Below are 9509 nucleotides of genomic sequence, written 5' to 3' on the forward strand. Positions count from 1 at the left end.
ATAAGTCCGTTTCTGATGTTAGAATGGGAAACAAAAGAATATAAATGAAATGACAATTATAATACATCAATTCATAAAGGACTACTAGCAGTTACTGACATGCCAGCTCAATTAAACTGATTGAAATATTATGACCTCATCACATGAATATCAAGCAAAAATCCTCTTGTAAGTGATTTAATATTATACCATCATACAATATACGAAAAGAACATAACCCGTAGCTTGCCAATAACTGGTTTTGGAATAGATATGCTTATTTCCGATGAAAAGACCCTATAAGCCAAACTATGAAATCTAGAATGATCTGACAACCGGATCGTAGCTATAACCTTTCTGAATTCGACTGTTTAAAGGTTTTGTTAGCTTTAGAGGTGAATGCCGACATGTTTGTCCTTTGTTAAGAAAATTACCGTAAAAATATTGGATGTGAAATACCTGAACGTATAAGATTTCTGCAGGTTAATATGTTGACTAGTTTGTGTTATCGAAAACCCTGGTGTAATAATTTTTCAGTACTACATAAATTTCTCTTGCTAAAATTTGATACGTTGTTACATACACGATCAAATCGAAAATTTGAATAAAATAATAAAACACACCATAAGATCATGACAAGGAAACGTTTACATCTAAAAATTAATAATTAACCGTAAGGAATGAAAAATCATATCTTTTATCATAAATTTTGGTATTATGTTTCCCGTTAGTGATAAAGATATCAAGATCTAAGAAAGGAACGGACAAAGCAGAGTGTATTGATAGTATTCACTTTACCTAAAATTAGTTCAACAGGATATTTTTTTTTAGTAATCATACTGTTGACGTAATTATTGAGAGCCAAATATCTTCCAAATATCTAAATGTATTGTTAATTTATGTATGTGACGTTCTTTCGATGGGTCTTTCCTAATTTTAGTCATAAATTGTAACTAACAATAACAGAAAGACGTCCGTGGTGAACAGTTAGTCCCAATTTGAATTCCGAAAGCTTGACGATATACGGATTCTCCAAAGCGAACAAAAGTGTTATCTAATAAATATCTAAGGGCAGTTATAGTAACAAAGCATGTCCAATTACATAATTCGTTTGTGTGTTGTTACTTAAAAAAGATAGTTTGAACATATGTGAAATTGAGAATGGAAATGGGGAATGTGTCAATAAGACAACAACCCGACCATAGAACAGACAATAACAGAAGGCTCACCAATAGGTCGTCAATGCAGTGAGAGGTTCCCGTACCCGGAGGCGTCCTTCATATGACCCCTAAACAATTATATATACTAAATCAGTGATGATGAACGCCATACTAAACTCCAAATTGTACACAAAAAACTAAAATTAAAAATAAAATACAAGACTACCAAAGACCAGAGAGTTATGACTTCGGACATGTGCAAAAATGCAGCTTGGTTAAACATGTTTATAATTTTTATATCTCTAGCCAATGTAGAAAAGGAAACGCATAACAATACTCATATTTAAATTCAGTTAAAAAAATGTCCGTGTCTGATGTAAGATGTTTTTCTTTTTAGAATATGATGCAAAGTGGTATACATGGTATATGAGGTAGAAAATTAAAAACTTTGAGCAGATTCAAAATCATCAATATGAGCATCAAGTTCTTCTAAAGAATTTTTTTTACTCCATAAATAATTAATTCCACTTTTCCAACGGCCTTAATTCAAAAATATAGTATTAGGTTTATGATTTTACTTAACGTATTGGTAAGTAGAATAGACAATTTAGTAATGAAGCAATGGATTGAAGACGAAACAAATCTATATTCGTGAGTTATTTTGTGTAGCTTCAGAAGCCATATCATAGTTTCATTATATTTGCTTCTGCAGTTAAAGAAATAAAAAAATAGCTAACGGTTTATGATTATTACTGATGTTGTTTTCCGAAAATGGAGTCAGTTGGAATATTGGTGAATGCGTGATTTACTTTTGTAGAACCTTGATTTATTAGACAAACGGTAGAAGTGAGCATATGGAGTTACCGACAAAAAGGATTTTCAGCCTCGTTATGCTGTATTGGTTGATCTTTGTTTTCACTGTAGTGCATCTGTAAACAATAGCACATTTTTTAAAACGATAATATATATTATTTTGTATTTGCTCAAGTATAAAAAGAAATTATATTACATACATTAACTAAGAGATATATCGTATCGTTACTATCATGTGGCTTGTTAACTTACAATATGCAGAAAAAACAAATATAACATTGAAGAGCATTAAGGATCCAAAATTCCAAAAAGTTGTGCCAAATATGGCTAAGGTAATCTAAACATGGGATAAGAAAATCCTTAGTTTTTAGAAAATTCAAAGTTTTGTAAACAGGAAATTTATAAAAATGACAAAATTATTGATATTCATGTCAACACAGAAGTGTTGACTACTGGGCTAGTGATACCCTCGGGGACGAAACGTCCACAAGCAGTGGCATCGACCCAGTGGTGTAAATAGTTATCAAAGGTACTAGGATTATAATTTAGTACCGACTTTTGCACATATCTTAGATGTTCCTACAATTAATGTATGTATGTTTGTAACTAGTAAGGAATTTCCCCTTTAGCAATTCGAATAACTGAAAAAATAGACATTCAATAAAACAATCAACATAGTATCGCAATCAAGGCCTTTTGATACTTTTTTATATCATGTACATTGAACAGATTCTCATTTTCTGGAGAAAAAAAAAGACAAATAAAAATATAATTTCATTTTTTTGCTATTCATTTATATTTAAAAAAAAAATAAAATAACACATGTCAAATTTCACAAATATAACCTCCAAGGTAATCTCCTTGGTCACATCCGTGATCATAGAACTTGTATCTATCTCTAGCGTAGAAGAACATGCAGTCGTTTTCACGATCAGTTTTACCATCGGGTCCCCGATTAAAGGCAAAGGCAAAATAAGTCATCTTTGTGGCTTTACCATGTTTAATCCATCTCCAATCGCCATTTGGTAGGTATCTATTGATATTACGTCCACCAACGTAGTAATGTATACCTATAAGGAAATCATCTTCATAATAAATATTCAATGACGCATGCATTTTGATACAATGTAATCATTGGTGCTTTGTTAATCAATCGGAGCGTTTGGAAGAGATCAAAAGTAGCAACAAAAACATTTAAAGACATTTTATAAAATAAAACTACTAAAACATGTAAAACCTCATTGTTGATTTTATTGACAACGGACACGTATACCTTTAATTTTTAGCAATAATGTTTCATTTTACACTACAGTACTGAGAAAGGAAATTTTTTGAAAATATTGTCACACTAAACATTACAAACCAATATTGTGGGCTTATACACGCAGATATGTTTGAATGTGGATGAGCCAGAACATACGTTTGTGAAGTTTATCAGACTGTAACCGTCTGCTAGAGTTTTGTATTAACAATACAGATACTGCATTATTGTGTCGTAAGATTTTAAACATCCACGATTATATTTTTATTAACATAGTTCTGATTTTTTTAAGCATCCTTATTATAAGTTATTAAGTATTTTTTAGTTTGGTAGCTCCTCAGTGTTTGTACCTATTGTTAATATTTTGTCCTCGAGCATTACTGGGGAGACATTAAATTGTCAAAAATGTTCATCGCAATTTGAAAATGGATAAAAAGGTGTCTAACATAGAATTTTAAGTCATTTTCTTATTTTATATTATATCTGGTACAGTAAAATTAGCACAGGTTTTGTTCTTATGAATGTTAAACAAAATTAATATTAAATTGTCTTCATAATCAAAACGACAGTATAGTTTCCCATCGATAATTCTTAAATTGTAAGCAAACAATAATTTCTGCAAATATTTTGAGAGATAATTACCTGAATTCCGCTTCTGAAGGAACAATTTCATGATCATGGCTTCTTCAATAGTTTCGAAGTTAGCAAGGTAAGCACCAGGGTCTGTACAGCTCGCCTGTGATATAAGTAAAAGTAAAATGACAAAAATACATCCATAGAAAATTCAAAACGCAAAGTCCTTTTATAAAACGGCAAAATCAAAGTGCAAACACGTCAAACGAATAGAAAACAGCTGTTATATTCCTGATTCAGAACATGCATTTCCTTATGTAGAAAATGTTAGAATAAACATGGTTTCATAGCTTGCAAAACCCCTGAATTATATGACAGTCTAAAACAATTCTAATATATTGACTACAATGTATGAGTATATCAAAATCAGGTATAAAGGGAAAACAAATATAATTGATAAAGTAACAGTAGTTTACCGTGGTTCGAAATTTATAAATCGATTGGGAAAAAAAGCAAATACGGGTTACAAACTAAAACTGAGGGAAACACATGAAATATGAGAGGAGAACTACAACACAACAAACACACAGAAACGAACTATAATACAACAATGGCCATTTTCCTGGCTTAATACAGGACAGTTTAAGAAAAAATGGTGGGTTAAACCTGTTTTTTTTGGCCATGCCAAACCTCCTAGTTTTATGACAATGTTAACTATGACATAACAATGGCAAGACTACATGACAACACTACATGACAAGACTACATTACAATTAAATGGGAGAACATGTAGCACAACAAAACACACGAATGCTAACAAAAAGGTACCAAGTTTAACATTTAATACTCCAGACGCCCGTTTAGTCCATACAAGACTATACACATGATACAGTGACTTTCAGATGGAAAAAAATCGAAAGCCAAAACAAAACAAATAGTAAACCATTTCATAGTAAAGCATTGAAAAATCAAAGATTTTAAAGTTGACATATTTTTTTATGGGAAAATCACCATGAACATTTTATCAAAACACTTAATTACATGATACTTATATGTGGCTACCCGCTAAATTCACGCTTATAAAGCTAGCTTATGTAATATTGTTTAGCTTTTGCGTGATTTCCCTCTTATTTTCAGTATTTTTTACTAAAATATCTCATCATGAATACCAGGATTAAAATATATTATTTTCAGCACGCGTTTCGTTTACAAAAGGTTCATCAATGACACTCGAATCTACCAAAGTGAAAAAGTTCGAAGTTTAAGAGCATTGAGGACCAACAAATTTTTAAAGTTTTGTCATATACAGCTAAGAACATCTTTTCATTTGTCATTTAGGGGCCTTTTATAGATGAATATGCGGTATGGACTTTGCTCAATGTTGAAGGCCGTACGGTGATTTACAGCTGTTAATTTCTGTGTCATCTGATCTCTTGTGGATAGTTGTCTCATTGACAAATATACCAATCTTTTTGCATATATAGCCTTGTGTTCCCGTACTTTTTTCTAAAAGGTTTTCTATCTAAGTAATACATACAAATGCTGCATCACCAGATACGTTGTCATCCTTGATAGAATAACAACCTTTCCCTATCTTCTCGTATGGTTCTTCGCAGCTCACTGTTTAACATAAAAAAAAAAGATACGAAAGATTTATAGCTTCATAACTCCATATCATGTAAATTCATAATTCATATCTTTTATTACAATATGTACATGTAAATAACCTCTTCATAGACACAAGGATTGAAATTTGATATTTACGCCGGACGCCCGTTTTGACTATAGAAGACTCATAAGTGACGCCCGAATAAAAAAATGTTAAAAAGGCCTAATTAATATGTTGAACAGCATCAAAGATAAAAAATCCTAAACGTTTTGCCAAATACAGCTAAGTCAAGGCAACAGTACATGTAGTATGCCACTGTTCAAAATTCATAAATCGATAAAGAAAAAAAAATCCGGGTTACAAACTTAAACTGAGGGAACCTATCAAATATAAGAGGAGAACAAAGGAACAACAGAAACACAACACAAACAGGGAACACACATAGAAACAAATGTTAATGTAACAACGGTCATTTTCCTGACTTGGTACAGGGTATTTTATGACAAAAATGGAGGATGAACCTGGTTTCGTGGCATGCCAAACCTCCTTCTTGAATGGCAGTGTTAATTATAACATTTAAATGACAACAATACACGACAGGGTTACAATATATAAACAGATAAATGGGACAACATATAGGAAAGAGAAACAAATGAATAAAAGCCTTCAAAAGGTAACAGGTTAAAAAATATTTGTTAACGCCAGACGCGCGCTACGTTCACACAAACATATGTTCAGATGTAAAAAAAGTTTGAAAGCCGTAACAACTACAAAGTTGAAGATCGCCGAGGACCAAAAGTTTCAAAAAGTTGTGAGGCCAGGGTTATCCGTCTGGGACAAAAACATCATTATTATCAAGAATAATACATTGTTTTGCTAACAGTTAATTATATAAAATGACTATACAATAGATATACATGATTAATTTGAAGTGGTGACTAGCTAAGGTAACACCAACAAATAGGTAGAAAAAAAAAACATTTACTTAGGCTAAACAATTGAAATTATCAATCTGGCAATTGATGGTAACAGCTTTTAGACGAATTATGTATGCATAAGTAAAAGAAATAAATTTGGCAAAAATATCTCATCATTATAATCAAAATAAAACCACATCTTTTTATTCTTCACATTGATCTAATAGTGTTTCTTTACTAATGCTTTAGCAATTATGGCAGAAAATGATGATTTCAAACATTGTTTTTATAGGTAGATTTAATAGTTAGAGACATAGAACATGACACAAAAACAAATGTTGCAAACCTGTTGTTATTTGCATGCTTTACAAAAAACCAGGACAATATTTGATCTTTATAATAGCTACATTTCTAAAAAGTAATGTATAACTAACCATGTATCTTTGAGGCTATTACGTTTTTCAAAATTTAATTTGCTTCAAAGCATCTTGCGTATTCAAAGTTTTATATTTTAAATCAAAATGTGCTGCTTATTGTGTTTATAGTCAATAGTCATATTCCTGTGTATTTATGTATGGCTGAGGTCCTATTCATTTTCAAAATTTACCGCTATTTAATCTAGCAGTTGTTTGCTTTCAATAACGGTTATCGATCTACTTATCAGTCCGGATCCATAATGTGTTTATACTTAATATGGTATTATCTGCATATACCCACATTGACGTACTTTCTTGTATCGACCTACCTCTTACACCCATATATAAACTATGATATACTCAACAAGTAACATTCGATTTATTCACTTGCATCGATGGACGTACATGCTTACACTTGCATCTAAAAAGTTTGTCAAACTATACACCTTGTTAAAACTAACCTCTGATCGAATTATTAAGCTATGTGGATTTCATTTTAAACTAAATGCACCTAACTTTTGTCAACATTATTGTTTGGTCTAACATTTTAACTCAATTGTAGGCTTTTAAACCTGGTTCCCTCTACCATTTCTAATAGAGAAAAGTAAAAAAAGAACATGCGCACACACTAAAAGGAAATTCATTTTTGTTTTCAACTGTTACAACATTTTGCCTTTTTTGAAATATTAAGGCTTTTCTACCTCATGCATAGATTACCTTAGTTGTATTTGGCAAAACTTTTAGGAATTTTGGTCCTCGATGCTCTTCAACTTTATACTTTATTTGGCCTTTTTGACTTTTTTGGACTCGAGTGTCACTGATGAGTCTTTTGTAGACGAAACGAGCGTCTGGCGTATATACAAAATTTAGTCCTAGTATCTATGATGAGTTTATCTATATATATACTGTGAATTCATTCATTTTCGTGGATACCAATTTTCGTGGTTTAAAGAAAATTTGCCTATTCGTGAATATTCATCATTATCATTCTTATTGTTATTATTATTATACAGTATTCATAACAGCGCATTATATAATATTAAAATTGCCCTAAGCGCGTTACAACATATATCTATTCACATATATAAGTATTACCAAAAAAATATATACGCCCATGTTAAAAACTTCTAAATCAAACAGATTTTAGAAATATAGCATTGATAAACAATAAAATGTATAAATAATGGCCATGATAAAATTAATAAAAATATCAATGCAGCGAGAAACTCCGACATCCGGAGGCGTCCTTCGGCTAGTTATTAAGGAGATATTGAATCTGTACCAATAAAAATTTGTTAAACTTCAAAAATATTTGCTAATAAAAATTCGAAATTAACTAATAAAAGTAAGTTTAAAATTCAAAGTCTGCATGCTTTCCTTCAGAAGAGGATTATTCGTTGAACATCACAATTATTGGTTCTCCTGTACCCACGAAATCCACGAAATTTGATATCCAACGAATATAAATGAATCCACAGTACTAGACGTTTTCTCAAACACTTACCATTAACTGTATTCTGTATGACTTCCTTGTTAAAAATCTCTCTCAGTCGTTGATTCAAATTCGACATATTAAATTCAGCATACAGAGGAGCTGTAGCTTTATTATTCAGTAAAGGAATCTGTACGTTTGTTTTTCCGTCAGCGGCACAAATTGCGAAAGACATCGAGCAGTAGAAAAGCCAAACAACACTGTGCATAGCAGACATATTTGAAGTCTGTGTACAACTGAACAGTGGAAAACTGTACGACTATGGACACAAGCCTATACCTTTATAGTGATCATTTGATGTGCGAACATCCGAATATTGTAATTATGTTGTAATTTAACAGTACATGGTGGGCGTTGGGTCAACAAATGCATCATTGATTGTCTTATTGACTAGGCGTTATAGAGTTGCACCCTATTCATCACTTGTGTTATAGATATAATTAAAAATTGTACTTCATTGTTAATAAGTTAACTCCCAAGACAGTCGAGTGTCATCAAATATCAAACAATTGTAAGTGTTTCTTTGATTGGTTCAAACTTTAATTATAAGTGTTTGTTCAATTGCCATCAAGATTGAAGTACATTTGTAGTGACATGACAACATTTAATGATCAACAGAAACGATTTACGTAATTTTATGTCAAAACATCAGACCTAAAAATAAATAACCATGAAATTAAAATACATGATATAAACAAATTATATCTGTTTTTCAGTGTATATATATAGTCTCAAAACATGTTAAAGAAGCAACAGCAAAATCTAATATATTATGAAAAGTTAAATAAAATTATGTGTTTAATTACATGCATGCATGCTTATGTTTGTTTGTGTTATGTTTTATTTATGTTCATGTACATGTACACTGTCAAGTTTGTGTATATATTTTGTTTATTACATGCACTTATCTCACACATGATCATGTATCATAGTTTTTATAGTAATCATAAAATCATACAACTAATGAAAATATGTTGTAAATATGAGGTGAAACAAATATATCTTCTTTTTGCATCTATGTAAAAAAAAAACATTCAAACTCAAAATTTAACAATGGGTGAAAATCTACATATAATACATTGTATAACTAAACTGTCAAGTTTATGCCAAAAAGGGAAAATAGAAAGATTACAATTATGGACAAAAATCAAAAATGTAACATTCTTTTCATGCAAGAGCCACATTTTATAGAAAAAAAATGAAAAATCAATAAATAATGAGTTTGATGGTAAAATGTTTCATAGTTATGGTAACACACAATCAAAAGGGGTATCGATCTATGTGAAAAA

General features: G+C 31.0%; 1 long non-coding RNA gene across 1 annotated transcript; it reads right to left on the reverse strand.

Moving 5' to 3' along the window:
* Positions 1-2715: 2715 nt before the first annotated feature.
* On the reverse strand, positions 2716-8535 carry LOC143059840 (uncharacterized). Its single transcript, XR_012973628.1, has 4 exons — positions 8233-8535; positions 5324-5406; positions 3856-3949; positions 2716-3022 (listed from the first exon to the last, which is right to left on the reverse strand). It is a non-coding gene; the product is annotated as an uncharacterized LOC143059840 (long non-coding RNA).
* Positions 8536-9509: the final 974 nt, after the last annotated feature.

Source organism: Mytilus galloprovincialis, chromosome 14 (assembly GCF_965363235.1).
Source record: "Mytilus galloprovincialis chromosome 14, xbMytGall1.hap1.1, whole genome shotgun sequence".
Lineage (NCBI taxonomy): Eukaryota > Metazoa > Mollusca > Bivalvia > Mytilida > Mytilidae > Mytilus > Mytilus galloprovincialis.